This window comes from Equus asinus, chromosome 28 (assembly GCF_041296235.1).
Source record: "Equus asinus isolate D_3611 breed Donkey chromosome 28, EquAss-T2T_v2, whole genome shotgun sequence".
Taxonomy (NCBI): domain Eukaryota; kingdom Metazoa; phylum Chordata; class Mammalia; order Perissodactyla; family Equidae; genus Equus; species Equus asinus.
In genome coordinates, this window is record NC_091817.1 from 19,263,371 (window position 1) to 19,283,139 (window position 19,769).

At 38.1% G+C, this 19,769-nt stretch overlaps 1 long non-coding RNA gene across 1 annotated transcript in view; it reads left to right on the plus strand.

Moving 5' to 3' along the window:
- Positions 1–14,540, plus strand: part of LOC139042399 (uncharacterized) — a 78,954-nt gene extending 64,414 nt beyond the window's left edge. Inside the window, exons 3-4 of the long non-coding RNA XR_011499128.1 lie at positions 12,213–12,313; positions 14,143–14,540. This is a non-coding gene — a long non-coding RNA (uncharacterized lncRNA). The remainder of the gene's footprint in view (positions 1–12,212; positions 12,314–14,142) is intronic.
- Positions 14,541–19,769: the final 5,229 nt, after the last annotated feature.

Consider the following 19,769-nt stretch of genomic DNA (forward strand, 5'->3'; position numbering starts at 1 on the left):
TCTTACTCTATCTGGCTTATTTCACTTAACATAATACCCTCAAGGTCTATCCATGTTGTTGTGAATGGGACGATCTTGTCCTTTTTTATGGCTGAGTAGTATTCCATTATATATATATATACACCATATCTTTTTTATCCAATCATCAGTTGATGGGCACTTAGGTTGCTTCCACATCTTGGCTATTGTAAATAATGCTGCAATGAACATAGGGGTCCATGGGACTTTTGGAATTGCTGATTTCAAGTTCTTTGGAAAGATACCCAGTAGTGGGATGACTGGGTCATATGGTATTTCTATTTTCAATTTTTTGTGAAATCTCCATAGTGTTTTCCAGCCAGCTCCAAATTTTACTATCTATAGACTCAGGCAAAAATCTTTCTGTCTTAGTTTTATCACCTGTAAAATGGGAATAAAGTTTTGAGCTAATTCATCTAAAGTACTCAGATCATTGCCTGGCACATCACATGTGCTCAATAAAACTTAGCTACCAATATTGAAATTTCACCAACTAATTAATTTCCCCAACAAATAGATATTGCACACCTCCTATGGTCAATCCCTATTGTTGGCACTGGGGTTTCAGGGGAACGAGTCTTTAATGGAGGGGAGATCCAGCTCCCATCATGAGACCAAGAGGTGGAAGGGAACTCTAGAATGAAGCCTCAAGTAATATATTTTCATACATCAGGTATAAATTCTGTTAACTTCTGACCAGAGTCTCATTAACTCATTCACTCATTCATTCATTCATTTATAACATCATAGACCACATACAACGCATGGAACTGGAGCCCTTGGCTTGGGTTGGGAGAAGGCAAAGATGAATAATTTATTTCTAATGATTGTGACTATAAAATTTCTCCTAGAAGAGTCAGGAATGCCTGAAAAGGGAGCACTAAGCACCTTCTAAGGAAGCATGGAACAAACTGAAATTTAGATACCCATGGCTCAATCTTCTGCCGATTCAAAAACAAACTCTCTGATACCTTGGTTCTGGAATGGGTTATTTCAGGCTGCCAAATTCAGTGCCTACAAAGAGGCCTGGCAGGTGCTTCCATCACTGCAATCAACCAGCCTAAACACGGGCCTGCATTTGAACCCCTTCCAGCGGGGAGTATGTGCTGGGCTGCCACGTGGGAAGGTGGGCCCAGCTTGCCAGTTCTTCTAATTTCTCAAGAGAAAAATCTTCACAGGGTGGTTTCCACGGTCAGGGGGAAAAAAAATCTAGCAACTATTCTATAAATCCAGATTTTTATGTGAAAACTTCATTTTTAGACATTAACAAATTCTTTCAAAAATGCTTTTTAACTGCGTGTGTCCACCAAAACCCAACGGTGGGACAAACCTGGCACGTGGGCCTTCAGCTTCCAACCTCAATTTGTTTACTGGAGAGGAGTTAAGGGGCTGTTGGCAGCTCGAGAGTGAGAATCACGGGTGGCAAATCTTTCATTGAAAGGAAAACAAATGAAAACAACAACAGGGAGGAGTCCCGGCTCTGGGAAGGAAGCCATCCCACTCCTCCTTTGTGTAGGACGCAGCCAGCTCGCCAGGGGAGCCCAGCTATACAAGAGCACCCTTAATCATTGGCATGCCATGTCAATCAGCATTTTTCTCAGAGGAAGAACCCTTCAAAGCCATTTTACCAATACGAATACCGTCCAAGTGATCACTGGGGAGAATACACAAACAGACTGCAATAAAATCAAAAATAACTTTCGAAGGAAACAGTATATTGGAAGGATTCATTACAGAGGTTCAAACAACGGTCCATATGTTTCCCTCCTCTTTATGGCAGAATATACAGAGTGGCTGTAATAAAATGAGGGCAGCCGGGGGGTGGTGGAGGACTTGCTTGCGGGGGAAAAGAGAAGTTCCAAACAGCAGATAAATAACCAAGATATCTTTATGATTATATAGGCACATGCCTCCCGAACTAGCAGAAGTTTCCTTGCTGACATACATTTGCAATGATGTTTTAATTAACATTGGCTGGCTGTGATAAGAAATGAATAGTTGGCCTGTCTTTATTTCTGTCCATCTCCCCACCCCCGCTCCCAGTTTGTCTTTAAGTAAACCTATGAATTTGGTCCCTCTGAATATAAGTCTCTCTCTTACTTTATTGTTTAGAATCAAAAGTCCCTTGTGATTTCCAGGTTGACTGAAGGTTACATGGCAATGATACAAGAACTTACCCAGAAGTTATGGTTCCTTATAATTTAGGAGAATTACATTTATTCTCAGAGTTTGTCCTAGGCTGTATACCATGTAACATTTTATTTTATCTTTAAGATAATAAATTCACTTATAAATCTCAGAACACATTAGCTATTTTAGACAAGTTTTTGGGGGGGGGTCTAAGGGATGAAGAGGAAAGGAGGAACCCTTTTGTACACACACACACTCATACTCAAATCGTGTTCTGGTTTAAGTTCCAACACAGCAAATAGATTAATGCCTTTTAAATTTATGCTTTGTCCTTCAGTCCTTGATCCGTTGGAGATGGTGCCGAAAGCCTAGAGGGTACCTTTCAGGCTTTCTGAAGGATGGAGAAAGACTGAGTTGAGTTGCACCCTGAAATAGTAGAGGATTAATTAATATTAATTAATTGACTTTTGTAAAGGAAGAAACCATCTTTCCTTCTTAAGTTTATCTTCCAAGAAACCTGGGATAAATTCTGTATGAGACACTGTTGAGCATGAAAGGCTTAAGAACTTACACATAATGGGGTGTACACATTTATAAAGAAAAAGAAAGAAAGAAAGAAAAAAACATCCGCTATCATCTTAACTAGGGAGATATGTGATGTTGCCGTGGTCTTTCTTGGACCACCTTTAAGGTTTTAGTTTCTTTCTTTCCTTCTCTTTCTGGTTAACCTTAAGTTTAAGCCCTAATAAAATACAAATTTATGGGGATCAAGCCTGTCACCAGCTTTTCATTACTGTCAGTTTCTCTTCAATTTCATCTAACTCAGTTTGGGGCATTTAAAAATGTTTTATCACACTTGCTGGAGACATTTGTGTAGTTACCACAAAGCCAAATAATGATCATTTTGAAATAAACCAAGACCTAAGACTAAGATCAGGTACTAAGATACAGACAGCGCTTTAGAGAGAGAGTCTTTGCTAGGCCCCAACCCCTCATGTTTTAAGCAGGAAAAGCGGGTGGCAGGTCACAAAGATTAGGTTTAACCTTCCTGATATACATCAGATCTCTTGCCCTTTCAACCCTCCAGCAGTGTGAGGAGGCATTCTTCCTGAAACCCATAAATTAGAGGCCAAGGTTCCTTTGCAAAGTATAATGACAAGATGACAGAATCTCCACGAAGCCTAACTCTTTTCCCTAGACAGGAGATTTTTATTTATTTTCTTTGGAACGTTAAGCCCTGATCTGTGGGTCAATGGGAATCCTGTATGTACATATTTTTTTTTTAATGAAAAAATTCTCTGGTCATGAGTGCATTCTGCTAAGATTTAAGACCCCCAAACCCCCAAATGACTCTTCCTCGTTTACATGCTTGTTTCAAAATCCACTAAGTAACTTATTTAGGCTCTAAAGTTATATACAATATAAATCCATCCAGGCTGAAGTAAAAAAACCCAGGAGCTGTAAAGCTGGTTTCTATACTGTTTGGACATAATACTGTTCTCAAGTGAAATCATAAGGGAATAGGGCCCTTAAAATAGGGTGTCACATTTCAAGGTAATAAATAGCAGATTGATTCTACCTCCCAATTGATCCTGCAGCTTACTTATACACAAGATGGAAAATAAAGTACCAAAGCCACTGTGATTTACTTGGTCGAAATGAGACACTCAGTATTAGCTTAAGTGAATGCAAAGGCCAGCTCCAACAATTTATTACAGGCTCAGTCCAAATGTAGTTTGGATCAAGTTGCACTGTTGGCACACACATATTGCCATGCTTTTAGCAATTTTACAATTAAACACATTGCAAGTCTCTTTATTTCTTAACATATATTTTCTTACCCTCTTCAAACTAGCCTTGTCATCCAACAACAGATCAAAAGGAAATACACTTCCTTTCTCTGTTTACCATAGACTGTTAAACAATGAGACATCGTCTTGTCCCTCTCTCTGCAGGTGTGGCTTCTAGAAATTGAGACGTGGTCTAGTTACTTGTTTTTGCACTCCCTTCGATCTTTTTCTCCCTTTCAAGCACAGTGTCCCATAATATGGTTGTCTTGTATTATGGATTGAAGACACATTTATTCCAAGGATGTTTGGGGAATTTTCCAACATCTTTTGGGGCATCCTTAGTCACTATGGTGGGATTATAAGAGTTACCCCTGGCTCCTCTCGACCTGGTACATAATTCAAGGTGTTGACTGTGTCACTTTGTCCTGGACAAATAGTACTGAATCGCAGAAATGGTACAACAATTTTTTCATGAGCTCTCACAATATGTCGTAAATTGTGGCAAGTGCTTGTCAATTCTTGTCAGATACAGTGTTGTCAATTCTCACAACAGCCATATGAAGTAGATTCGAATATTATCTCCATTTTCAGAACAGGAAACCGAGGCTTAGAGAGGACAAGCAACAAAGTAGGGAATTCAAACCCAGGCCTGTCTGATTTCAGAGTTCGTGATCTTCACCAGTGTGATATAATGTCTTCAAGAAAGGCATATCAATATTGTCCCAATCCCTAAATTACTAAAGACTGCAAGTCCCTTGTGGAGCCACTGTTCCTAGGTTCCCATTAATATATTTCATTGAATCAAATTACTCACTTCAAACATGAACCTGGTGCGAGGGCTCGAAATATTGGTATGAAATTCCTATTCTCCTCTATCACCTTCCCTTTTGTTTATTTGATGCCATAATAGTATATTTTTGTTTTGTTTCTTATATATATATATATTCTAAACTTTGGGAACTCTCTCTGGCTGCTAATTGTCGGCAAGATCTATTTCAGACCCTGAAAGTTTCCCTGTGTCACATCACAGATCGTCTTCTCCTCGGAAATAGAGAGACAAGCTTAAGTTACACAATGCAAGAGAAACTTACACGAAACCCTAAAATAAAATCTAGACACATTATCCAGGATATCCAAGAGTTTAACTTTTCTCCTAATTTATTTGACAAACAAGTATACGTGCTTATGCATCAATGAGGTATAAAGAAATAATTTAATCTTACACATTAAAGACTATTTTACACTGTAGTGCAAGTGTTACTTTCAGAAGAGATAGATGAATATGAGAAGGCTCGTAGTCTGAAGAGGCTTCCTGATTCCAGAAGTTCCAGAATAGATTACCTGCTGCACACGTGCATGTGTGCACACACACACAAGGATGCTCACACTGAAATTTCAAAAACAACTATGCTGAAAAAAATAAGCAAAAACTCCTGACATTTTTAAGTGAATTACTGAGCTACATTCTTTTAAAAGGTAAAGATTCCTCAGGGAGAAGAAAACAAAAGGAAAAGAGGGATCTAGAGAGGTAAGGTAGTCCTCACCCTGGCTTTTGCCTTTTAAACGACTACAGAAGACACAAGGCATAAAAGGAAAAGGACGCCAAGCACCTCATCCTTATTGGGGGTGAGAAATAGAAGGACTCTGTGCACACACGTGCTACATCTGGAAACAACAAGGAAACTGGACTGGATGGCTCCACTTTAAGAATGGATAAAGAGAACTGTTATTCATGAAATTTGTCTCGTTGTTGTCCAAAAGTCCCTCAAACTGAGAACTTGTTTTATATTGGTCCCAAGTTTATGGAGCCCCCAGACCACACGCAGAAGCAAATCCAATATTCCCAGGAGGAAGAGAATTCCAAGGAATATACACTCACAGTTGAACATCACAAGCAACAAATGGAATTTGAGGTAATTAAAACAAAAGCCATAGAATAACATCAGGAAAGCCTTTGGTAATGAAATCATAAAATGCAAAATACAAAGGATGTTTAGTATAATTAGAAAACATAAGAGGGGATTAAAATATGTTAGGAGCAAGAGAGAATATGAATAATAAAATATATTTTAAAAAGTACCAAAGAATTTCTAAAACTGAAAAAAAATACAGTGATTGAAGTTAAAAACTTCGTGGGTGTTTTTAATTGTAAATTCTGAACAGCTGAAGATATTGTGAACCAGACGCTCACTCAGAAGGAAATATCCAGAACGTAGCATAGGCAGACAGGGAAATAGGAGATAAAGGAAGAGGCGAAGAGGAGAGGAAGAGAAGGTCCAGCATCTGTTTAGCCAAGTTTACAGAAAAAGAAAATGAGAAACTGAGGGGGAGGCAACATTTGAAGACGAAGATTTTTCCAAAATTTATGAAAGACAAAAATCTTCAATTCAAAAGCACAAATCCACTCAAAAACTATACCCAATCACATTATAATGAAAATAAAAAGCCTAAAAGATGAAAAGAAGATCTTAAATACAATTAGAAAAAAACAGACATAGATTACCTATAAAGGAATAACATTTACACTGAAAGCTGATTTCTCACGAGTGACAGTGGAAGCCATAAAGTAGTGAGATGTCTTCAGACTGCTGAGAAAAAACATCTATCGACCTAGAATTTTAGACAAGTGGAAACTATGTGTCCAGAATGGAGACCACATACTCACTCAAATGGAAGTGGAGGTTACCACTGAAAGATTCTCATTAAAGGAAAACAATACCATCAAAAGTTTGTGATTCAAAACAGACTTATATTTAAAATTAAATTGAGGCAAGAGTTGAATTATGACAAAGAGAAATGCTATCTTGAGGAGTTAAGTATATAGAGATAACACACTGGGAAAATTACAACAGGGAGGGGTTGACTGGATTTGAACTATTCTAAATTTCAGGAGAAAGATGAAGGTATTAATTAACTTTGAGCTTTGTAAATATACATGCAAAAACCTTAACATTACCACTAAAATTAAATAATGGATAATTCATAAAGTGATAGAGTTAAAAATAGAATGAGTGGGGGAAACAAAAGAACATGGAAGAAGGGGAGGGAAAAAGAAACAGAAAAAAATAGTACAACTACAAGGCATGAAATGAGGTAGCAAAAACAAATACACGTATATCAGTAATCACAATAAATATAAATAGACTAAATATATTCCTTATAAAAATTATTAGTAGATTAAAACAACACAACAAAATGCAAGCATATGCTGTTTGCATGAGGCGTATACAAAATGTAAAGAAACAGAAAGTTTGAAAGTAAAAGGATAGAAAAGACATACTTAACAAAAATGAATCAAAATGAAAGTTGATGTGACTATCCTTCCTTCAAATAAAATAGAATTTAAGGAAAAAAACATTACCAGAGATAAAAATGGTAACTAGAATAGTCAAATTAGTACAAATTGATTAAAAATGTTTGAAATTATAAGTGCTTAATTACATGGTTTCAAAATGTATGAAGAAAAAAACCCCACAAAACCTAGAACCCCAGAAGAAATTAACAAAATTCAGCATCATTATGAAAATGTTTAATATACACTTAACAAATGATGTATTACACAGTCAAAAAAGGTGAGAAAATGTGTAGAATATTTTAACAGCATATTTAATAAGCTTGATCTAATGGACCTAAATACATGGATGGAAATTCAAATTAGAAGTAATAGGCATTAAATGATATTCACTAAACATGTTTTAAAACTGACTATGTACTCTTATTACTAATACTAACAAATTTTAAAAGGTTGCAACATATAATCATATTATCATATAATCAACAACTGATCAGCAATAATAGCTAACATGTATTAACATTTAATGGACAATAAAAAATACTTAATTAGGGTTAGATGGGCAAGGCACCATTCCAAGCTCTCTATATATTAACTTTTCCCCTCTCTTACTGACTCCATGAGTTAAATATCATTATTATTTCCAACTTAGAAATGGAGAAGGTGAGGCACAAAGAGTTATATAAATGGCCAAAGTTCACACCACCATTAAAATTGAACCCAGGTCTTATGGCTCTTTGAGCCCATGCTTCTAACCTTCTCACTATTCTGTTACTCAATATAGTTAGAGTTGTACATTTGTAACAAAAAATAACTAGAATACTGATATAAGAATAAGCATATAAATCAATGGAATAGAATTGATAGTCCAGAAATAACCCTCACATCTATGATCAATTGCTTTTTGACAAGGGTGCCAAGAAAATTCAACGGGAAAAGAACGTTTTTTTCAACAAATGGTCTGAGACAACTGGATATCCATGTGCAAAAGAATGAAGATGGATCCCTTCCTCACACCATACACAAAAATTAACTCAAAATGGATCACAGACCTAGATGTAAAAGCTATAACTATAAAACTCTTAGAAGAAAAGTTAGGAGTAAATCTTCACACCCTTGGATTTGACAAGTGATTCTTAGATATGGCATCAAAAGCCTGAGCAACAAAAGAAAAAAAATTGATAAGTTGGGATTTATCAAAATTAAAAACTTTTGTGCTTCCAAGAATACGATCAAGAAAATGAAAAGACAGACTACAGAATGGGCGAGATTATTTGCAAATAATATATCTGATAAGAAATGTATCTAGAATATATAAAGAAGCTTTACAATTCAATAACAAAAAAATAGTTAAATATGCTAATTGAAAGGAGCCAATTATAAAAGACCTCATAGTGTGTGAAATGCCCAGAATATGCAAATCTATTGGGACAGAAAGTTGATTTCTGGTTGCCTAGGGCTGGGGTAGAGAGACGGAGGGAAATGGGGAGTGCTACTAATAGGAGTCAGGTTTCTGTGGGAGGAATGGAATTGTTATAAAATTGGCGTGGTGATGTTTGTGCAACTCTGTCAGTATAGTGAAAACCATTGTATGCTTTAACGGGTAAATTGTATAGCATAGGAATTATATCTCAATAAAGCTATTATATAAACAATCACATATGATTGGAGATTAGAAATCTCACTGAATAATCATGAATCAAGAATTAAATCCTCACATAAATTAGAATATATTTAGACTGAATAATAAAAAGTACTACGTATAAAAATTTGTGAGATCAGATAAAGCTTTCTTAGATGTAAAGTTATAGACCGATATAAATGGTTATATTAGAAAATAAGAAGCTGATATTGAATAAGTCAAACATCCCACTTGGTCTGACAATAATAAAGCCAAAAATAGAAGGACGGAAATAATAAAAATAACAGCAGATATTAATGAGATGGAAAATTAAAGTGTACTATTGAGTATTGACAAAACCAGAGATTGGTTTTCTTAAAGGACTAAAATAATTGACAAACTTTTGACAAGCCTTATTAAGAATAAAAGGGGGAAGAAGCCAATAAAAATGTTAGAACTGAAAATGAAAATAACCACAAAGATGCCAAGATTAAAAAGATAATAAAATTAGTAATGATTTATTTTAAAACATTTCAGAATAGATACTATGGATAAATTCTTAGAAAACATATAACAAAAATTTGACTCAGGAGAAATAGAAAATGAGAATAATCTCATAATTATTAAAGAAATTGAATCCATATTTAAAAATACTTCCTTAAAAAAAAACAAAGCTTCGCTTCCAGACAGTTTTCTGGTGAGTTGTACCAACTTTTAAAGAACAAATGATTCCAAATGAACACCAAATTTTCCAGAGAAGAATAAAAGAGGGGACACTCTCCGGCACATTTTATGAGACTAGTATAATTGTGATTTCAAATCCAGTCAAGGTTTCACTCATGAATAATAAACACATTTTCTAAACAAAATGTTAGCAAACAGAATCCATTCATGCATAAAACAGATGACGCATCATGACGAGTTGAGTTGATCTCTGGAATGCAAGCTCGATTTAACATTTGGAAATCGAGGAATTAATTCACCATTATTAAGAAATTAAAGGAGTGAAATTACATCATCTTATTAGATGCAGAAAAATGTGTTCAATATGTGTCATTGTCTATTCACTAAAAAAGAGCTCATTAAACTAAAAGATAAAAGAACTTCTTAATCTGACAAAGAATTTATTAAAAAAAAAAAAAACCCTAAGGCAAGCATTTTACTAAATGTTGAAGTGACAAATGCATTATATTTAATATCTCAAGGAAGATAAGGCCAGCCTCTATCACCACTATAGTCAACCGTGCATTGGAGAGTGGAGAAGGTGCAGTAAGGCTTGAGAAATAAAAGACATGTTTAAGGGATGGGAAAGAAATAAAAATGCCACTGCTTGCAGATGATGTTATTTGTCCACAAAGAAAAGACAAAACTACCTACTGAAAAATTACAAAAATTGAAAAGAGTTTAGCAAGGTTGACAGTTTAATAACAATCAATATACAGCGGTGAATAGCCTTTCTAAATACCATCAACAGTTAGAAAATGTTACAGAAAACAATATGATTTACCGTAGCGACATGAAAAGTGAAATGCCTAGGAATAAACCAAACAGATGTGCCAAATTCTTACGGAGAAAATTAGGAAATCATATTGAAAGACATTTTTAACTTCATGGAGGGATAGAAAAGATTAATACAATAAAAAATATAATTTGTCCCCAGATTTTTCTATAGATTAATGTAGCTCTATTCAAAATCCCAATGGGAGTTGAATTTGAAATTGAACTAAAATAGAATACTCAAGGCAGTCAAGAAAGAACAAAGAGAGAGAATTACCCTACCGGATATCGACTTATTACAAAGCTCCGGCCATCAAGACATTATAATATTGGAACAAGGATAGGCAAGTAGAACAATGGAAAAGAAGAGGAAATCCAGAAACAGACCCATATTGAAACAGAAACTTCTTTTATGACAGAACAGTACTCCAGATTAGCGAAGTTATTAGTTTGCAAAAATGTGAAATTGAGCGCCTCCTTGACTTCCTACATAAAAATCAACCCTAGGTGGACTAAGGCCTTATGGGAAAGGCAACAGCATAAAAATTTTGGATGAGAATTTCTTGAAGCTTCAGAATGGGGTAAGATTTTTTAAACAAAATTTTAAAGTAAAGCACAAATCATAAAGGAAAATATAAATAAATTCTGTTCATCAAAAGACTCTATGAAGAGACAGTTCTTAAACTGGAGGGAGACATTTGCAATACATATAACCAATAAAAGAGTGATACCCAAAATGGTTAAGAAGCTCTTAGAGACCAATGAGAAAAAAACACAAGCAACCCGATAGAAAAATAGGCAGATTTCTTGACCAGACTTTTCAATACAGGAATCACGAATTGCCAGTACACATGGGAAAAGATACTGTTAATCATTAGAAACTCAGAAATTGCAAATTGAAGCCATAGTGATGCTATTTTACACCTAATGAATTGGGGAAAATTTTAACGTCTGATTGTATCAAATTTTGTTGATAGTATTAAGTATTACATACTTCCGGTGGAAATGTAACTTAGTTCAACCACTTTGGAAAACAATTTTTCATTTGCTATTTAGTCAGGTTCAAAAAACAAATACCTAAAAAAATAAATGTTACTCCTAGAAGCGCAACCTAAACATCTCTCACAGTAGACATTAGCAAGATATTTGATAGCGGCCAAGTTTGTTTTAGTGAAAGCAAAACAAAACAAAAATCTGAAGAAACACAAGTATCTATAGATGGGAGAAGAGATAGTGACAACAAAAAAGTGCAAATTCTAATTTCCATAGCTTCACGTCAACATTGATGAAGCCCAGGACATAATGCCGAGGGAACAGAGCCACGGATGAATATCTAGTGTAGAAGTCCCTTTGCGCAAAAGTATATCAGACTGAACAGATCATAGATATGAAAGAAAATGAGCAAATGATGAGACAATAGTTGGATTATGAGAGCCTCAAATGCATTGCTAATCTATTTCTTGAATTAAGTTGGTGAGCACACGGATGTATATTTTATTACTTTTCCTTAATCTTGAAAGTTCAATATAACTATTTGGAATTATTTAATACAAACAATTTTTAAATGTTAAAAAAAGATAGAATGTTAGAAGTAAAAGAGAACCTCAAATATAATCTTGTACATTGATTCTCAAATGATGCCATACAGTCAGTTGAAATGATGATGATGACAACGATGACAATACTGCTAGAATAGCACAGGACACATTGAGCTAAGAAGTTACTTATTCCTGATATTGATATACTGAAGTTGGAGAATGGTTTACCTTCAAAAACTATCAATTAAAGCAGAATTACAGTTCTTTATACTATAGCATCACTTTCACAGTGTCTTTATCATCTGCTTCGTTCATTGGGGGGGCAGGACATGAAGATGCAGCCACGGAGGGACTTGCCTGTGGCCCAGAGCCGACCGAGCGACGCCTCACCTGTAATGACCTCCTATTTCTGGTAAAATCTGAACAGGTGAGGTGTTTATGTGCACAATTAGAATTCTTTCCTTGAAACTCTTTTTTGGACTTTTTTTTTTTCGTAATCTTGGTGCATCCATGGAGGTGTGTCACATGTGTGTACATTATCCATCTTGTCCACCATGACATAACAATAGTCATTCACAAAGTGGTTAATATTTATTGAACACTATGTGTTGGGCAGTCACACACTTTATCTCATTTAATTCTTTCAATAACCTAATGAGGTAGAGCCTACTTTTCTCTTTATTATATGAATGAAGGAATACAGGCCTTAAGACATTAAGAAACTTGCCAAAGGTTTCAGAGCTCACAAGTGACTGAGCTAGATTTGAACCCAGATTTGACTAATTCTACAGTCTGATGGTCTGGCCCTCATCTTATCCTTCCTTTCCCAAGCGTCGAAAAGCTCTGATCAAATGCAACCTCATTATTTCAGAGGCAGGGAAACCAATGGCCAAAATAGAGGTAATTGTGCGATATGTATCAATTTAGGACACGGAAATAGATAATAAATGATAAGCATGGCAAAAAACGCATTATATTAAAAACTGAGAAAACTCATTTCAGCTGAGTTCTACCTGTTTCCGTATCTGTAAAAGGGGAGAGGGGGTTGGACTACCCATGCTTCTTAAGCATTTTTAGGTCACAGACTGTCTCCCCAGAAGAAAGTACACGTGTGTACATCCATGCAACAGTTGCATACAATGCCAGGGGTTCTCTGTCCTCTTGAACCCCATCCCAAGTCCTGCCAAGATGAGTAGATTCTAGGTCAACAGCGTCTGGATCCCAAAGATGTGTGGCGTCCCTTCCAGCTGAATCGTTCCATGATTCTAAAATCTCCCTTCAAATTGCTCAAGAGGGAGACTTCCTTGCCAGCCCCGGGAAAGAGCAGGCGAATTTCGTCCTCAATCCACTGCTTTCTGCAAACTGAGAAACTCAGTGGGGCCTCTCCAATATTTTAGTGTCTACCAAGGAGGGCTTTGTGTCAGGCTTCTTGGCAGTAAAACAGGAAATGAGGACGGGAGCATTAACAGCCTTTGTAAACAGCACCTTCAAGGTCTTCAATCACCAATTTGAGGGTGTTCACCACCCGGGTGGAAAAAAAAAAGAAGAGGCAAAAGCCAAACAGGAAATGCAATGAAAGGAGATGAAAGCAGATCAATAAAGAGAGAAACATTTGGTTTGAAGTCTAGCCTTTAAAATAATGGGAACCCCCCCTGGCCACTCCCTCCAGAAAGTAATTTGGGGCATTCCCGTAGGTCTGGCCCTTAGGTGTAATTGCCCCAGATTCCAGCCACACGGAGGTTTAGAATTCCAGGGCTTGTGCAAAGAATTCAGTTTGGAAACGTAGATTTATTACCACCTTTTAAAAAGATGTTTTTAAAACAGGATTTACGTAATGTTAGAAGACAATACTGTGGATTTTATTTCATTTATTTTTTCTTCTTCCCAAATTAAGAGGAGCAAAAAGGAGCTATCCTCAGAGCCTATGTTCAAAGAACAATACAATGCCATAGTATGAGAATGCAGCTCAGCGCCTTGAGAGTGAGACACCAGTCCCTGCTGTCCCGCAGGTCATCCAGAATCCAGGCCTCTGCCTAAGGAAACATGGAGCATTGTCCCTAGAGATGACAGGACTCTTGAAGAACCAAGCACTGTGCACTAACGGAAAACCGGTCCTCCAGGACAGGCAGGAGAGAGGAGGACTTGGGAACACACTACATCTCCAGCCTTTGATTTTTTTTAGGCATTCATTCTGTTTTTAAGAGCTTGAACCAAATGCCAATTTCATGATCACATTCTTTTCTTTCTATTTTGCAGAGATGAGACTGGAGAGTTGAAGAGATTCCAGAAGGAAGGCAAATGGATTGGAGGTTGAGGGGAAGATAAGGAGACAGAAACATGATTCCATTACATGATGGAAGGGGCCATTATTTTGTGGCGTGAAAAGATGGACATTTCCAATCCCATCCCTAAATGGCTTTCAAACTCCCACCAACTAGAGAGCTCGCCCTATCTCTGCAACTGACAGAGTCTCCAGCAAGAATGTGGATTTGATGAAAATCCAAAATAATTTTCCAAATCCAATTTTGCAAATTAAATAGAGCAAAATTACCCTTTTTGCTAATTTTATAATACCAACTATGTCTAAAAGTAAACACCTGTCTTTTGTTATTTCTATCACTCAGTAAAAGGAAGAGCATCCATTAAGTATAGAATCCATTCACTCATTAAATAATGTTTTTTAAACATTTGCTTTGATTTGGTCTCTCTAGGAAGAACTCAACAAATAGTGAATGGACAGAACAGAATAATTTTTCCCTCCTGCTCTCCCTCTTTCCCTCCCTTTTCGGCTTCAGACCCAGACCCCCAGCACACAGACAGGGAGACAGAGGGATGTTAACAAGCTTATTTTTACTCTCTGATTTTTTTTGTGGGAGGTGAAAACATATTGCAGTGGGTGCTTCATGACATCTAAATTACTTACTCATCTCCTTCTTCCAAATCCTATTGATTTACAGGTCTTAATTTTGTAGATACTCCCTGCAAAATTTCCCCTCCCCTGGGACCTCATACTTCTCCACATTCTTCTACTTGAGTCACCGTTTCTGTGGTCACTGGGTCACGGAGCACTAACTGCCACCATAAAGCATCACGGTCGTGCCTTCCCTCTTGGGTCAGCTTGAGGGAAGCCCGCTTCTATCAGAGCTTTATGTCACACCTGGGTGCACGTTAGACAGGTTGGGGAGCAGGCATCAAAAACCCATTGAGTACTGCTTCTCAATCTTGGCGGCACATTGTTGAGCTTAGCTGGGGAGTTCTGAAAAATACAGTTGCCCCATCCCCACGCCTGGAGATTTTGAGATAAATGATCTGGTGTCCCTGGGCAGCAGGAATTTGTAAAGTTCCTTCATAGATTCGGCTTTGCAGCCAAGTTTGAGACCTACCGCCCAAGAGTCTTTCCATTCTTTCTGGATGGCAGGTTTCTTTCCCCGCCCCATTGACAATTACAATTAATGATACACCCAGATTGTTGGGAAAACACTTTCTTTCTGCCAGCTTCTGAGATTGAGAATTTTAACAGCCATCAAAGACCTCCTTTCCCCCCAGCCCCAGCCCTGAGGAAGCTGCTCACAGGGTTATTTACAAAAATAGTGTCCATGCTGAGATGCAAATGGCAACCTTACCCTTGGAGCCAAATCAGTTCTTTTAACAAAATGTACTCTCTTCTCTGATTCCTTGAAGTCTATATCAAAACGCAACTCCTCAAATATTGTGATGGGTTCTGCGTCAACATAAGAATCCCTTCCCACTGCAGTTCAGCGCCTCAGCTCTGTGGTGTCTGGTGGCACCTCTGTAAGAAGGCTGGGTCTTCGTCAGCCTGCAATTAAATCAGAGCCAAAGAGTCTTCATGTTCAGAACCCAAACCACATAATGTTGTAAGAAATGATTGTTCAAGCTTGGTGGGAGTGGGAGAGTTCTGAGGTTTAATCACAGGAAATTTCATTTAGCAAATTCATGAAACCCTTCCTAAAACTCATTTCTTTATGCCAGGTGCAAAGTGGCTTTTACACTCAGAGGCAAAGTATCTCTTACACCATAAAACACTGTTCTGAGTAAACATGAAGAGGTTTACTAAAGAGAGTGTAAACTTCCCAGAAAAATCAGATAACGGTTCCTCGTCAGGTGCAGCCCAGACATGCATGGCTGTGGATGGAGAATCTGTGAGGGACTCGATTTAAACAGCTGCCATTGGAGCCCACTCTTCAAATTAGGATGAGTTGGAGGGAGCAAAGGGGATGGATCTAAATGTGAGATTTCACTTGGTCCCAGGATACATAGCAGATCCTAAGAGCTTAGGTCTTAGGTCTATTTAAACACTGAAAAATCTAAGAGCATGATGGTGGATGAATTTGGAAGTGGAAAGTGCAACCGATATATTTAATAACCAGAGAAGAAAACGCCCTCAGTAGCACACTCTTAGGACTTGCAAGTTCTCAGATTCACAAAAGTTGCATAAAGTGGGGGAAGTGGTATCGCTCACTTGCAAATGGTTTGGCCCAACACCAATAAATTAGTCATCCAAGCTCTGGCGGACAAGGCAGGTTAAAACTGTGGCCTTGGCTTTGCCTGAATTTCCACGGCCTTTGAGTAGCCTTCCAGGACACACGAAGTTACTCCTACCCAATTCCCTACCCTCTCACCACATACAAAATCTCCACCAGAACCTCTGTTTACGTGGAAATGTCATCCTTCACTACAATTAGGATTTAATCCAACAAAATAGTTCTTCCAAATGGTTGCACTCAGCTCTGGTTACTTCCTTCCAATACATCCTTTGAAATTTCAGTTAGGATGAGAAGAAAGAGAGACCCTCTGTGGGCAAGAGGTGGTTAAAGATGTAGAAGGAGAAAGGGAAAGAATGCAAAAATACAAAAGAAGTTTGCATTTCTTGGTTCACAGAAAGACCCCTTCTCCAACCTAGAAACTACTGCTATCACCGTACTTTTTCTATATGAGCAGTGATATAAATTGAAGGCAAGTGGGGCTAAAATTACCCAAAGGATACAGCAACACTTTGAGGAAACTGAAGGTCTTTTTTTGGCACTGGGAAATCAAGATTCTACAAGATTATGGTTTATCCATCTGAGAATCCTGATTGGAACTTTTAATCCTGCTATCTTTTCATTTTTTCTTTTAAATTAAAAAAAAATAAAAGAGGCAATACATGTGCATGGAGCATTCTAAATGCAACAAAAGGCTCTACAATTAAAGTAAGCTTCTTTCTATGAGTGTCCTCCAAGCACCATCTCTCATCCCCCACCCCAGGAACAAGAACCTTCATCTTGAAATCCAGGAGTAGGACATAAGGCTAGATGCAAAGACCATTCCAGCTTCCTCGATGTTCTTCAGATAGCTGATGACGCAGGGCAGGTGGTTTATGGGGTCATTCCACAGTCCAAGGAGAGGGGGGACTGTTGTTCACTGAGTGCTGTGAGTCCTACATTTGTTACCCCATTTGACTCCAGCAACACAACATCAAGACAACCTACATCATTTGTGGGGCTCCATTCAAAATAAAAATATGGAACCCTTTGTTCAAAAATTAAGAATTTCAAGATGGTGATAGCAGAGCACTAAATCAAGTGCAAGGCCCTTTGTGAATGCACAGGTGGCACACCCATGAAACAAGCCTGTACCACATATTAGGGGGTATTGTTATCCCGAGGGAATAAAGGAGAGAATGAGGCCCACAGAGGCAGTATGCATCGTCCAACATTGTCGGGCCAGTGAGAGTTGCAAGCCTTATTCAAACTAAGCGTGTTGGACCCCAAAGACTATACTTTGCAACCTTGAGCAGCTTAGCTCCTGAACTTTCCGGGGACATCTTCCTGGGCCAACTGAACAAATCACTACGCAGTAATGTTCTGTACAGCCAGCCGGCCCTGGGGGTCTAGTGGTTAAGATGTGGTGCTCCACTGCCGCAGCCCGGGGCTTGTTTCCCAGTCAGGGAACCACACCACCTGTCTGTTGGTTGTCCTACTGTGGCAGCTGTGTGTTGCTGAAAGCTAATCCACCGGTATTTCGGATACCAGCAGAGTCACCCATGGTAGACAGGTTTCAGTGGAGCTTCCAGACTAAGACAGACCAGGAAGAAGGAACTGACCACCTGCTTCTGAAAAAGTTGACCATGAAAACCCTGTGAATGGCCGCAGAATGCTGTCTGCTACAGTGCCTGAAGGTGAGAGTGTGGCGCAAGAAGACTCAGCGCGGCTCTGCTCTGTACACAGGGTCGCTGGGAGTTGGAATCCACTCGATGGCACTCCAACAAAAGGGCCACGGGGTGCACTCAGAAAGGAGCCTACCTGAGAAATGTTGAGGTTGATGGGCACGTTATGATAATTCAGATCAAATTACAATTCTTATCTTGGATTATGAAATGGCATTGAGAGTGCGATTTCATAGATGAGTCCAGTTTATTTATAATAAGTACGTCTAGTCAAAATAGGAAAACTGTTTAACATTATAATTAAAACTGATACATATCTAGTTGAAAAAGTATCCAGTCTCTAAAACACTTCCACAGGAGATGGCTACATACTTTGGCACAAAATCTCCCTGCCTCTTCCAAAACATTTAATTTTTATTCTGAACAGGAGATTGTAACTTTTCCCACAATATCATATTAAACAAAAGTGCAGTATTATGCATTCAATAAACTTCAGCACCGGGCAGCCTGGGCATCAATTGCACTTGTGTTGTAAGCTGAGACTCAAGGAAACATTTATTTATTTAAAATATTTTTGCCCATAAGTTAGACAAACAGCAATATTTCATTTCACTGTGTTTCAAGACAGCCCTGTAGACAGAAATCCTGTACATCAAGGCTATGATCATGCTTACATCTGTAGACAGATCTAATTATTTTTTTCTTTGAAGTCAAATATCCACTGAGAATTTTACACATGAACCTAGTTCGCTTGGAAGTGGGTTGTATACTATGGAAAACTATACGAACTTCTTTCATTATAGTCATTATTTTCTCTATAAATTTGGCCAAAAGCACAGCAACTCTCTGACAGCAGATGCAGGAGTGGAGCTGGTGGCAGACAGAGCCTTGTGAGTTGTTTCAAGGAGACACAAGTAGGGGAGATACAGGAAGATGGTCAATGACATCATTTGATAGGGAGAGCTTGGAGCCGTGTCTTGGAGGTGGTGTCGAAGGCCTATTGGTTTACCCCACTTGCATAATCTCCAAAGGAGGAGTTTTTACAATATCACTGTTGATTACTTAATGTATCAAAAATTCTTCCTTAGGGCCAACCTAAACCTTTTAGGGTTTTCTTTTCTGACTTTGTTGATTTTGTAAATAATTGGCATCTCCTTTCATTGTTATTTTCAGTGAACATGAGCTAGACCAGTGGTTCCCAAGGTATTGGTCTCCCAACTCAGCAGCATCAGCATCACCTGGGCACCCACAGAATCAGCAGTCCTGGCATTGCGGCCCAGCCATTTGTGTTCAACAAGCTCTCCAGTTGATTCTGGCATGGGTTAAGGTTCAGGAACCACTGAGCGAGAAGGTGGGTATCTGAGTTGAGGTGGGTTCTCTGGAGAAGTAATGAAATTCTGGTGATGTCCTAATTCCATCACAAGGAGAGATCCTGCCTGGCCTCAAAGGGAGAGCCTTTGCCTCAGACAATGAGGAAGGATGTGGATTCATACAATCCACTCATACAATTCATTCAATAGGTTTTCCATGTACCTTAAAAGCAGGTATGTTCTAAAAGTAAATGTTACCTCCGTTTTAAAATCAAAGGTCATGTAACAGGTATGCATCAAAATCTTGGGTCTCAACTCTCACTGCATTGGAATCACCTGGGGAGCATCTGAAATCAGCCTGACATCCCCTACTCCCTAATATTCACATTTAATTGGTCTGGGGTGGG